The sequence below is a fragment of the Vulpes vulpes genome, chromosome 8 (genome assembly GCF_048418805.1).
Source record: "Vulpes vulpes isolate BD-2025 chromosome 8, VulVul3, whole genome shotgun sequence".
NCBI classification, from domain to species: Eukaryota; Metazoa; Chordata; class Mammalia; order Carnivora; family Canidae; genus Vulpes; species Vulpes vulpes.
This window is the reverse complement of record NC_132787.1, coordinates 11,117,987-11,131,978: the sequence shown is the minus strand read 5'-3', so window position 1 is coordinate 11,131,978 and position 13,992 is coordinate 11,117,987. Positions and strand designations below refer to the sequence as shown.

At 41.7% G+C, this 13,992-nt stretch overlaps 1 protein-coding gene across 11 annotated transcripts in view; it reads right to left on the bottom strand.

Moving 5' to 3' along the window:
- The window catches only part of PRICKLE1 (prickle planar cell polarity protein 1), a 112,936-nt gene that overhangs the window by 66,133 nt on the left and 32,811 nt on the right, over positions 1-13,992 (bottom strand). For 2 of the 11 annotated variants that reach the window (XM_026000144.2, XM_072765515.1), the window contains exon 1: positions 8,777-9,155. The exons of 5 other annotated variants lie outside the window; for them this stretch is intronic. The gene's annotated coding sequence lies outside the window, so the exon portion shown is untranslated. Of the gene's footprint in view, positions 1-8,776; positions 9,156-13,992 lie in introns of those variants that run through there. 4 more of the 11 variants (XM_072765516.1, XM_072765524.1, XM_072765519.1 and 1 more) reach the window with 2 other exon arrangements.

Genomic DNA, 13,992 nt, shown 5'->3' with positions numbered 1-13,992 from the left:
TCTGGAGTTGCTGCCTGCATGAATAATTCTCCACTCAGTCACCTGGTCAGGCAGGCCTGAGGAACATTAGCCTTTAAGACTCAGTTTCTTCATCTATAAAATGGGAATGAGAATAAGGTTGCCGGGAGCACTCAATACAACACTGACCGCAGGACACTTAACCACAAGAAGCAAATGCTTAGCTAGTAAGCTTCAAATGAACATTAATTACTTATATTAGATCTGAGAGGGATTTATCATAACTTAGTAGCCGTGAAATATCTTCCTTCACCTCTATCGTGCCCCTTTAAGACCCTTTACTTTGTGTTTGTATTTAGAAAACTTCCTTTAAGATACACAAAATACCTGTTTAAGAAATGAAAGAGGTGTTTGGGGATTTTTTAAAAACAGTGTATTATCTGCTTGCCCAGAATCGTTCTATAGCCCCCATTCAGAGATAAAACGGTTCAAAGTCTCTTAACAAATGGAGTGTAGAGGGAACATATCTCAACATAATAAAGGCCATAGATGGCAAGTACACAGATACTCAAAGGTGAAAAATTAAAAAGCTTTTACTCAAAAATCCGGAACAAGAAAAGATTGCCCACTCTCATCACTTTTATTCAACAGTTTCAGAGGTCCTACCCACAGCAATCAGACAAGAAAGAGAAATAAAAGCCAGCCAAATTGATAAGAGCAAAGAAATGGAAAGATATTCCATGCTCATAGACAGGAAGAATTAATACTGTCAAAATATCCCAAGCAATCTATAGATTTAATGTAATCCCTATCAAAATACCAATAGTATTTTTCACAGAACTAGAAAGAATAATCCTAAAATCTGTATGGAACCACAGCAGCCAAAGGAATCTTGAGAAAAAGAACAAAACTAGAGGTATCACAATCCTGGATTTCAAGATATATGACAAAGCTACAGTAATCAAAACAGTACGGTACTGGCACAAAAACAGACACATAGGTTAATGGAACAGGATAAAGAACCCAGAAATAAACCCATGCTCAGATGGTCAGTTGATCTATGACAAAGGAGGCAAGAATATACTACAGGAGAAAAGACAGTCACTTCAATGGTGGTGGGGAAGCCGGCCAGCTACATGCAAACGAATGAAACTGGACCATTTTCTTACACCATACACAAAACTAACTCAAAATGGATTAAAAACCTAAATGTAAGACCTGAAACCATAAAACTCCCAAAAGAAAATGTAGGTGATCTCTTAGACATAGGCTTTAGTAAAAATTTTTCTGGATATATCTCCTCAGGCAAAGAAAACCAACAAAATGCAAAGGCACCCTACTGAATGGAAGAAGATATCTGCAAATGATATATTTAATAAGAGGTTAACATCCAAAATATATAAGGAATTCATACAATTCAGCACCAAAATAACAAATAGTCTGATATTAAAATAGGCGGAGGGCTTGAAAAGACCTGTTTCCAAAGAAAAAATACAGATGGCTAACAGACACATGAAAAGGTGTTCAACATCATTAATCATCAGAGAAATGCAATTCAAAACGAAAATGAGATATCACCCTAGTGCTTGTCAGAATGGCTGGAATTAAAAAGATAAGAGGTAACAAGTACTGGCAAGGATATGGAGAAAAGGAAACCATGTGTAAATTGGTGAAACCACTACAGCAACAGTAAGAAAGTTCTTCAAAAAATGAAAAGTGTAAATACCAGATGACCCAGTAATTCCACTCCTGAATACCTACCCAAAGACGATGAACACTTTAATTTGAAAACACACGTGCCCTATGTTTATTGCAGCATTATTTACAAAAGTCAAGATATGGAAGCAACCCAAGGGTCCATCAATAGATGAATGGATAAAGAAGATGTGGTATATATATATATATACACACAATAGACTATTACTCAGCCATAAATGAAATATTATCATTTGTGATAATATGGATGGACCTATGCTGTGTGAAAAAAGTCAAAGACATATACCATACATTTCACTGATAAGTGGTATCTAAACTAAAACAAAACAAAACAAAACAAAACAGAAACACTCTCATAAATACAGAGAACAAACTGATGGTCCTCAGAGGGGAGGGAGTGGGAGGATGAGTAAAATAGGTGAAGAGGACTAAGAGGTACAAACTTATAAAATAAGCAAAAAAAAAAATTCGAAGATTCAGTACAATTACAAGAAATATATTAATATCCAGATACAGCCAATAACATAAGATTCACTCTTCTAGAAGATAACAAAAGTCATGGAGTTGGTGAAGTAAGGTCTGGACAACCCGGAACAAAGTAGAAGTTGGCAGCTAAATGTATAATTTATATGGTACAGAGGAAATTTTTTAATTCATTCAGGTCAAAAGAGGATTGTGTTTGTCTTTCATTATCTAGTTTGGTTGTTGCCTACACAAGAATTGTGCTAACTCTTCTCTCTTCTACTGAGGGTAGAACTGACTAAGGTAGAGCAAGAAGGATTTCCTTCACTGGGGAGAAGGGACATGGTCCCAGCAACAGTCACAAAGGCTGGTCAAATTCCTGTCATCAGCCAAAGAGCCTGTGCATCAGCACAGTCAGGCGAGAAGGGATCAGATGCGCACACTTCCCATTTGAGGTTGACCTTTCTCTGGAGGGAGAGCAATGGACATGTTCATGTTTAAGATGTTTAGCAGCACTAGTCAATAACGGAGAATCCATATCCTTCTCCAGTCACAGGGTGTAGGGAGTCTGGAATCAGGAAGAGAAAGGCTTGAAACTTCCCATGCACAGAGCGCTTTCTCATCTGGTCACCCCAGAACTCAGCTGGACACATCTTCAGGAGGTTGGTGCAGTTACTTCACACTACCAAGAAGATGAAGCTCTGAGGGGAAGACGGCGTATTCAGGAAATATCAGCCACCTAGTAAGTGGCAGATCTTGAAGCTACGCCCCTATGGGCAGAGTGTGAGGAAAGTTCTAGAGAGGGAAGCACCGAGAACCTGGCTGTGACGCTGCTACAAGGTATGGTTCCTGGGGCCCTTGTTTTCATTTTTCTATACTGTCAAAGCAAGTAAGCTTACAAAACTAGGGTTCTCAAAGCCTCTGTTCTAAATGTTAAGATTTGTTTTAAAAATGGTTTAATAGCAGTGTTTTCCCATCCAAGCCAGAATCCATTAAAGGCTGTATATTCTAGGTGGTCATTTTTCAGTCTAGAATAGTGCCTCCTTTTTTTTTTTTTTCTTCAAATGACGATGACTTTTAGAACAGTCAGAACAGTTGCCTTGTAGAAGGGCCCATGTTCTGGATTTGATGGTTTCCTTAGATTGTCTTTCTTCATGTTCTGCTAGCCCCTCTATTTCCTGTTGGCTGGACCAGGCTACACGGTCTTGGAAAGATTTCACTGCTTCACACCAAAGAACATATCCCGCTATCACTGAATTCAGGAGAAATCATTTGGTTAAATTGGTGAGTACCAGATTTCTCCATTACACGTTTTTTTCTTCTTTGCTGACGGTTAGTAGATGTAATATTTTTGGTATCCTGTTGATATCCTATGTTCCTCCACAATCTTTTCTATTTTTGTAGCTAATTCTTATGCAGTGTTTGTAGTCTGTCGTGTTTCACCAACTGCAATCCTTCCACAACATTCATTATTTGGGTTGGGAATCCGGTGAGGCCAAATCTCCCCACTCTCATTCCCCAATGTTACATTCATGGGCTGAACTCCAGGTAAAGACAGAGTTATTACTCTACTAAGTAAGATGGTGGGCCCTTGGCAGGATGGGAGATTGCAGAAGGCCTAAGGAGTAGATGTGATCTCTCCTCAGAACTCTAAGAACAAGGCTAACCATCTGATAAAATGAGTTATGCATTAACATTTTTTTAATTTTAAAAAAGTAATATATATGCAATTGTTTTTAAGAGTAAAATGGTGGTAAAAGGCTTACAACAGAAACCATAGTGGCTTGGTTAACAGAGTCAACCACTTTTTAAAAGAATTTTATTTATTTATTCATGAGACAGAGAGAGAAAGAGAGAGGCAGAGACATAGGCAGAGGGAGAAGCAGGCTCCATGCCGGGAGCCCGACGTGGGGACTCGATCCAGGTCTCCAGGATCATGCCCTGGGCCCAAGGCAGGCACCAAACCGCTGAGCCACCCAGGGATCCCCGAGTCAACCACTTTTAATCTTTGTAGTTATTCCTTTTGATACTTATCTCCATACTTAAATTTTAAATAATTTAAAATTTTTACTCATTATCTCAGACTTCCTGTTACAGAAGATGAGGATGAGCTGCTTTTCCTGTGTCTTGCTTTGGAGGAGAAATAGGTAGAAATTCCTAGGGCTACTACATTGAATTCTGACAGCAACCAGCACAGTTACGAAGCCTTAAAAACACTAGTCAAATGAGTCAAATGTCACTGGGTGGATGACACAGATACCCAAATGCACAAAGCCAGGATTCATTCCGCTGTTTCTCATAGCAAGTGTGCACCAAGCAGAAAAGAGGAGAAATACATCATCTCTCAAAGTCACATATGTTAAAATGGTTATTTGTATCTTGTTTCGCTATGTTCTTTAAACATTAAAGTTCAATAGATTAAAAGATTTTTTTAAAGGACTGTCATGAAACTAATTTGAATGACTTGGTAAAAAAAAAATATCTACAGCCAGAAAATATTTCTCAAGTAAATTCTTAATCAGCAGTAGAGAAAAGAAGAATTTAGGTGTAAGAAAGCAGTCTTTTCTAAACATCGATGAGCAAACAGGCCTGAAAATACATGGGAGATCTTCCCCGGAGTCCTGTAGGCTTAGGAATTCAGCCTTTCGCCTTGTAGAATTTCAAAGTTTGATACCAAGCCAAAAAAAAAAAAGTATAAATTATGAAAACTCTGAAAAGACTCCCACCTCATTAATATGTCTCAAAATACATTGCTTAAGGGTAAAGTTAATTAAATCACAGTGTACATAACTTTGAAATGGCCTGGTAATCAATCACAGACAAAACTATGTTACACAGACACAAAATGGGGAGTAGGGGACATTAATACAAGTTAAATAAAAACAGATTCATACCACGGAAGGAACTTTTCACCTGACTCACTGTGGACTCTCTGTACCATCCAGCTTTCGGGAATATTCGAGGCAAGTTGATGAAAGAACTACATATTCTTCTTCACTTGAGACCCTTTCAAGTAGTGAATCTCCCACCTGGTACTCAAGAATTTCTAAAGCCAACTTCAGTGAGCATCGAGTTTTCTAGCAAGGCAATAAAAGTCCTAAATTTCCTGGCTAAAGTATGTAGTTTTATGAATTTTCCAAGAACTCATTTCTTTCTTTGGTTGTTGTCTGTCTTTGGGCCCTTCACTTTCACTGCATTTCAGCTCTTTTGCAAGAAGGGGAAAGAAAGAAATTCAAACTAGCCATTTTAGTTTCTTGTTAACAGCCTGATAAAATAAAACCTACATTTTTGGTTTTGTTCCTTATAATTAGCTGCCGGTTCCAAGTAGTCATGCAGTCTCACTACTGAAAGCAATCTAGAGCAGGTTCCTTTGTGTCGCTGGAATAATTTCTATCCCTGTAATAGTATTTCCTGGATATACCTAGCTTTCATTGCACAGAATCCTAGAATGGGAAGGTTCTTAGAGATGAGCTACTTCAAACCCACAGCCAAGGCATCTTCCCAGCAAGTGCTGTTAAGAGGAAATGATGTGGGGATCCCTGGGTGGCGCAGCGGTTTGGCACCTGCCTTTGGCCCAGGGCACGATCCTGGAGATCCGGGATCGGGTCCCACATCGGGCTCCCAGTGCATGGAGCCTGCTTCTCCCTCTGCCTGTGTCTCTGCCTCTCTCTCTCTCTCTCTCTCTGTGTGACTATCATAAATAAAAAAAAAAAAAAGAGGAAATGATGTGCAGTTGACAAAGCAAGGGCTTGGGAGCCAGAAAGACTTAATCATCTATAAACAAGGCTAGCAACAGGTTTCCAGAAGGTCCTTGGGCAGATAATATAATGCAATAGATGCACAAGAGCCTGTAGCACAATGCAACAGATAAAACCCCGGGGTTTGGAGTTGGAGCTGAACCCAGCTGGGCACATGTCCAGCTCTACCTCTTTACAGCTGTGTGTCTCTGGGCAGGTTGCTTACCCTCTCTAAGGCCCACGTTCCCCATCTGTAGAATGGAGGAAATAATACACCTAACCCACCATGTTATTTTTAAAGACTGGATTGGATAGTTGCCAGGATAACTGCATAAGGCAGTGTTGGTTAAGTGACACAAAAGGGGTGTACTGAGGTCCAAGGAGCAAGGGCACCCTCACTTGCAGGGTGAGTGGTCAAAGCAGGAGGGGGTGGGGTTTGAGCTGGCCCCCAAAGGCTGGTATTTGCAGAGGAGGCGAGGAAGACGCAGGTCATTATGTTAGAATGTGTTGTCCTGTCCAACCTCCATCTCCAGTTTACACTAATGATAAGGCTGCAAACCTGAGTCTAAGAAGGTTCTGGGATTTGGCATAAGAAGAAGGGAGAGAATTGTGAGGCTTCTGGCTTTCTAGGTAAGGGTCACCTCTCCCCAGGGAAAGCTAGACTAGAGATACCATAACCCAACAGCTGGCACCCACCCCAGTGGCCCTCGTTTCCTGGTGTTCCCAGGCAGGTGTGGTGGCACCACGTGTGCTGCTCAAGCCTGGTCACGGGTGAGAGCAGACGCCACACAAGCTAGAGCAGCATCCACACCAAAGGGGTTTCTGCAAACGCAAAAACACAACACTTTAAAAGCCCAAGGTTGGGCAGCCCGGGTGGCTCAGCGGTTTAGCACTGCCTTCAGCCCAGGGCCTGATCCTGGAGACCCGGGATCAAGTCCATCGGGCTCCCTGCTTCTTCCTCTGCCTGTGTCTCTGCCTTTCTCTCTCTCTCTCTCTCTCTCTCTCTCTCTCTGTGTGTGTGTGTTTCTCATGAATAAATAAATAAAATATAAAATAAAATAAAATAAAAGCCCAAGGTTAAAACATCCATCGCTGTCAAGCCCGTCTTGCTATACGTCCAGAGCCACAGGTGGAGCTCTCCAGTTAGGGCCCTACTGTGTGTAGAAGCCACGGGTCTCCTCTACGCTCTGGGACCATGTACCACCCTCCCCCTCCACCCCCGCCCCTGCTACTGACCATCCACTCCTGATGCCTCAAAGGCACCCTCTGCTTTCTCCTCCCACGGTCCCTTTCTCATAGAGCGCACATGCCCCCTCCAACAGTTGTCCAAACCAGAAACCTAAGAGTCACCACAGACTCCTTCCTCTGTCTTCCCTAGGTTTGGTCATAGACTGTTCACTCATCTCCCCAGTCTGGTCTGGTCTCACCTCCTCTATCATCTCTCTGGACTGCTGCCTCAAAGAGTGTCACCCACAGGATAAAATCTTAACTCCTCTTAGCAAGACATAAAGGGCATCATTATCCGGCCTCAGCCGACCAGTCGGACCTGAGCTTCTAACACTCTTTCCTTAAAATTTGCGTTCTGGCAACATCTAATTACCTGAGAGGTCTCTGAGCCTACCCAGCCTCGGAGCCTCCCTGACACACTCTTCCCTCACCACCATGCCTCCAACTGGGAGAACTTCTACTCATCCTTCTAGCCTTGGCTGGAGCACTATTTCTGCTCTGATGCTTTCCTGACACCTGCCCATGTACTGAGGTGATGCCTGTCTGGGTATCTCATGGACCTTCCTTGGTTTACCTACTTTGTAAGGCCTTGAAATCAGGAACACAATCCTTTCTCCTCCCAGCCCTGGCCCGTCACAACACAGCAGCCCACCCAAGCCAAAATTCATTGAGTGGATGACTGAACTTTAAAATGAAGAGAGGAATCAATATTATTTCGTTAAAATCAAGTTTGAAGAAATCCTCTGCAAACGTTAGTTTACTTATTGGAAGGGTGGGGGAGAGAGTGGGCTTGCATGGGGATATTCTCCACAAGTTTATCTTCTCTTGGAAACTGCCAATGAAATAATCTCATCCAACGTGCCATCCAATAGGGCGAAGAATCAAAGTAGCATTTGTTTAAGAGAATTAACCTCTGTGGTACTACCTGAATTTAGGGAGTTTTTGAACTCTTTTCAGCTGGCATTCAAATTTATCTAGAATATTTTCAACCCCTTCTCCACTACCAAGACAACAAAAATAGATGAAAAACACTACAAAAATTTAGAACCAGCCAGGCAACAGAACCAGCCAGGAACAAAGCTCTAATCCAGCTTTGAAGACTATCAGAATGACTTTCAAAAGCCTCTATATAAAGTGGGAGATATTATGAAATTGTCAGAAGGGCTCCTCTTCTCTGCATCCTTTTGAAAAATAGGATGACACACAGGTTCATGCCTGAAGTCGTAGGACTGAACTCTAAAATCTTCGAGTTTTGACTATTTAGTTAATTGCAATCATTTACTTTCTTTGGGAATTAATAGAAACCATCTGCTTAATGATAAAGCTGAGCTCTGCAATTATTTGAGGAAAAATGTGCCACAGTCAGCATAAAAGAGGCTTATTGAGGAAGCCTGCTAGACATATGTATTTTTTTTTTATAATTAAAGCCAATCGCATTCATTAATTTAGAAACGCTGTTGTGATCAGCTGCCCCTATTTCTTATTTATCAGCACCACCCTTGTTAATATGCACCTATGCAACCTTCAATTTTGAACTTACAGAGAGGTTAAATAACTATAATTGTACAGATGGTTGCGATCACACATCAGAATGTCGAGGCGATCATGAGAAAAAAATAAAGATGGGGAAATAAACGTCTACCGTCAACCACACATCCGCCTTCTGGGTCTCATACCTGTGTGTAGCAGGATGATTTTCCTTTTCTAGCAAACAGGAAGACGGCTGGGAGTGCTCCAAACAGGATTCCTTTGAACTGGCCATCTCTCAAAGCTCCTGGTAATTCTAACTGCAGCTCTGCTAGCAGCTGGGAAGAGCCCCCAGAAAAACAGGCAGCTTTTGTTACACAGCAGCCTAGGGGACAAGAAGAACCAACATCTCCCCTCGGTGGCTGTAAATATTGATCCCCCTGGGAGGAATGAGGGCGCCACCTCTGTGTGGTGGCAAATAAATAGAGGAGGAGGAGAGCAGAGGAAAGAGAAACACAACAGGGCCAATGGCCCCAGTGGCTTTCTTCTCTCTGTGTGTGGCCCGAGGGCGGAGATGTTTATTTGAACATCCTCCCTTTGGAAAAGCAGCCAGTTGACTGCTTTGGGATGGATCCAATGCAGTTAATTTCACAGGCCGAGACCATACCATTTTTAACCAACATAGTGAAGGATTTTGAATTTTTATTTTTATTTTTTTAAAGATCTTATTTATTAAAAAAAATTAAATAAAAAAAAATAAAGATCTTATTTATTTATTCATGAGACACAGAGAGAGAGGCAGAGACACCGAGGGAGAAGCAGGCTCCTTGCAGGGAGCCCGATGCGGGACTCGATCCCACGACCCCGGGGTCACACCCTGAGTCAAAGACAGGTGCTCAACCACTGAGCCACCCAGGCGTCCCGGATTTTGAATTTTTAAAGCTAGTTGGTAAGAAGCTGCTGATCCACACCATCCCAACCCCCAAAACTCCCACTCCGGTGCCGTAATATTTTAGCTAGACATTCTGATGGTCCTTAACCCACTGAATGGCATGCGAGTTAAAAAAGATGGATTTTGTCAAGTATGACAGATACCAACTGAAATCTCCCTTAGCCCCGCAAATGTGAGTTAGGGTACGGCCAGCCTCAGTGCAGGCACTAGCAGGAGAGTCACAGAAGTCATCAAGGTTCCCGAGGGACCACCAGCCCCAGGGGCATCAGTGCCAGGAAGGAGGCAGCCTTTCTCCTCTTTGGAAAAGGGGTGGAGGACTTTAGGAGAGCTGGGCCCAGGCAGCTGCCAGCAGTGGCAGCCAGCAGCAGCTCCATCAGGATGTCTGTAAAGACCCCATTCTAGGGACGCCTGCGTGGCTCAGCGGTGGAGCATCTGCCTTTGGCTCAGGTCATGATCCCAAGGTCCCGGGATCGAGTCCCACATCGGGCTCCCCGCAGGGAGCCTGCTTCTCCCTCTGCCTGTGTCTCTGCCTCTCTCTCTGTGTGTCTCAGGAATAAATGAATAAAACCTTAAAAAAAAAATGACCCTGTTCTAAAGCCGAGTAAACACAACAATTTTATGGCAAACAGGCAAGTGATGTCTTAGAAGATGAATATTTGTATGCCACCCTCAGTTTCTTTTTTTTTTTCCTCTTTTTTCTTTCTCTAAACAAATATGTCCATTGTAATACGTTATTGCAAGGTATCTGGGCTCTTGTTGGGGTGTCTGTCCAGCTCTGTCATCGCCAGCCTGTTAGTTACCCTGGGTCCAGTTCCATCATCTATAAAATACAGGCAATATCAGGCAACCTGGATGTGATGCGCGTGAAATGTGCCACGGCCCAGATGTGAGAAGAGAAGAGTGGCTTGGATAGCTGGACTACCTGGGTTCAAGCCTGGTTCTGCCACTTACCCTGAGTGATGAGGGTGGCCCAAGTCACTGAACCTTTGCCTCAGTTTCCCTCCTTGAAGAATGGGGATAATACAAGTCCCCCATTCCCCATCAAGTTGTGGTAAGCATAAGTAAGCTGATGTTATAAAGGCTCTTAGAAGTGGATCCATTTTGCTTATTATTGTGAACATTAAAAGAGATGATGCTCATAAGCCTTGCATGTATTGAGCGCTCATTACATAGCACCCATCATGCTTACTGTAAAGAAACTAGAAAATACCAATGAGAAAAAAAGTAAAATAATAATCTTTCAATGGAAACTTGTAGAAGTAAGTGGAACACTATAAAAAATGGCCAAAAATTGTACTTAAAGAAAGGTGCTATTTCCAAGAAAACGATGGAAACATATTTCCCTAATTATCTTTTAAAAAGGAGCCTTGGGGATCCCTGGGTGGCTCAGCGGTTTAGCGCCTGCCTTTGGCCCAGGGTGTGATCCTGGAGACCCAGGATCAAATCCCGCATTAGGTTCCCTGCAGGGAGCCTGCTTCTCCCTCTGCCTGTGTCTCTGCCTCTCTTTCTCTCTCTGTGTCTGTCATGAATAAATAAATAAAATCTTTAAAAAAATAAAAAAGAACCTGGAAGACGACACAGATGTGTTCCAAAGGTGAAAGGTGACCTCTATTTCCCTTTAGACTCGTTAACAGTGCACAAGTTACACCATGGAGGAGTGACCAGGCTCTATGACAGCACGAGCATCCCACGAGGCCAGCCAAACTCATATTAAAAAGACGAAAATTCTGGGGTGTATGGGTGTCTCAGTTAGATGTCTGACTCTTGGTTTCAGCTCAGGTCATGATCTCGGGGTCATCAGATCAAGTCCCGTCAAGCACAGAGCCCAGTCGGGGCCCAGTCTGCTTCTCCATCTCTCTCTCCCTCTCCCTCTGCCCCTTCCTCTACTCATGTTCCCCTCTCTCTTTCAAATAAATAAATAAATATTTAAAAAAAATAAGAGGAGGGATCCCTGGGTGGCGCAGCGGTTTGGCGCCTGCCTTTGGCCCAGGGCGCGATCCTGGAGACCCGGGATCGAATCCCACATCAGGCTCCCGGTGCATGGAGCCTGCTTCTCCCTCCGCCTGTGTCTCTGCCTCTCTCTCTCTCTCTGTGACTATCATAAATAAAAAAAAAAAAAAAAAAAAAAAAAATTAAAAAAAATAAGAGGAAATGTCAAGTTTAAACAAGGTGTTCAGCCAAAACCAAGAGAATAAAGGGAATTAATTGTTAATGCCGACAATTCAAAGTTCATAGTGGAGGTTTTAAAACATAGACTTTCCCCCCCTAAAACCTAGAAGCAAGTTTCCTTCAGCAACTCTTTTCCTAAGGCACTTGGCAATAATGGGTATGAATATGAAAATTCCTCTAGTGTGATGAAAACAGAATGGATCTAGAACTTTTTTTTTCTTTTTAAACTCGAAGTACCGAGACCCCTGGGTGGCTCAACGGTTGAGCATCGGGCTCAGGACATGATCCTGGAGTCTCAGGATTGAGTCCCACATCAGAATCCTTATATGGAGCCTGCTTCTTCCTCTGCCTATGCCTCTGTCTTCTGTCTGTCTCTCATGAATAAATAAATAAAATCTTTTAATAAAAATAAGTAAATAAAAATAATAAACTCGGAGTACCTTACTAGTAGTGCAATTCAGAGACTTAGACTGAATGGTCCATTTAAAAGTACCACTTTTGGTGGATGGTTTTAAAAAAATCTCCAAATTCCGGTAGAATGCACATATTCCAGTAGAATATAGAGGAAAATAGAATAAACTTAGCTCAAATACTTTTTGGGGGGGATTTAAATAGTATTATTGTGTTTAAATATGTAGAAACCAAAAATCTTCATGTGGGAGTATAAAATTGGTTTAGCAAGGTTTCTTTCCTTTGCTTTCCTTATTCCTACCTCTAAATTTAATATCTTTCACAACATATATCTACCTGAGTGCTACATTTACATAACTAATTTTTTAAATAAGGAGGCACAAAAATAATAATCTCCAATGTTTCGTCAAGTTTCAAATGATAGGCCCAGGGTTGAAATTTTTCTCATTATGTTTCTTTATGGTTTAACACATAATTATGAAATAAAACGAATGGATATCTGTGACTTATAAAACATTCCAAATATTTTAGCAATAAGAAATGAAGTTTACTTATTAAAGAATGGCTTTTTAAAGCATTCTAGAATCCTAGAATGATTTATTTTATTCAATTTATTACATGCATCGTCTTCAAATCCTACCTGTTTACTCATAATTAGCAATGACCTTACCCCTATTCCCAGTGCATTGAAGCCTTCCATTATTCTAAGGGGCCCTGGAAGTAAAGAGAATTACACCTTTCAGTATTTAATCACCAAATTTGATTTCCTTTTCAAAGAGCCTGAAGGTAAGTCTGAGATACTATCTATCTCTTAATTCTACTTTGCAAGTAAGCAAACATTTACCACCCCACTCAGTTCATGAATACAATCAATATCCTTTTCTGTGATTCAAATATAAAATCCTATTGATTATGTTTAAGTGGTCACTTACAAGGGTGCCCTGGGCAATTGCTTCTTGAAGTCCCTAAATGAAGTTCTCTGGCCTTGGCACAGGCAAAAAGCCAATGACTTCATCTCCATGGTATCCCAGCTTAAAAGGTTTCAGTGGCTTCTGGGGGCAGATGAAGAAGTCCCCAAATGGGAAATGGGGGTCCTCTGAACTTTCCAGCTTCATCCCCCAACATGCTTGTCTTTGCTCTTCCTAATAACCACCACTACCATAGACACAACGACAGTGATAACTAAAACTTCTACAAGGCCCGAGCGTTATATAGTAAGTAAGGAATTTAATCCTTACAACCACCTTTTAAGGGAGTGACTATAATTACCTCCACTTGATGGAAGAGGTTAAGTCAACTGCCTGAGATCATCCAGCTAGCAAGTGTAATAGCCAGGATTCAAACACACAGTCTGGCTCCAGGTCTATGCTCTTGCATCAGAGCCAGACCCTTCCGAGATAGGGTCTGGCACAAAATAGCACCTCAATCGATCTTATTAAATGACTGGATAAATAAGTTCTCTAATTAGTCAAGAAATCTATACAGTTAAACTTGACTTCTTAATTTTCTACTGCATATAACCACATTATGGCCTTCAAAGAAAGATTCAAAATGATGATACAGAAATTTGTTTAACAATTTTGTTTTTAAAACAAATATTTCTAAGCAACTACAATGTGCCAGGGAGCCAGGCTAGAAGGTAATACTGCCCTGACTTCAAAGAGCTTACACTCCCAAAACAGGCCATTAATTTCTAGGCCTAGGGACCAGAAGCCTTGCCCTAGCTGCATTGAGTTAAGCCTTTAAGATAATGATTGAATCCTTTTTATTTTTTTAAGATGTTATTTATTTATTTGAGATAGAGCAAGAGTGAGAGCAAGAGAGAGAAATCACAAACGAGTTAGGGGGAGGATGGGTGGGAGGAGGGACAGAGCTCCGGAGAGGGAGGAGCAG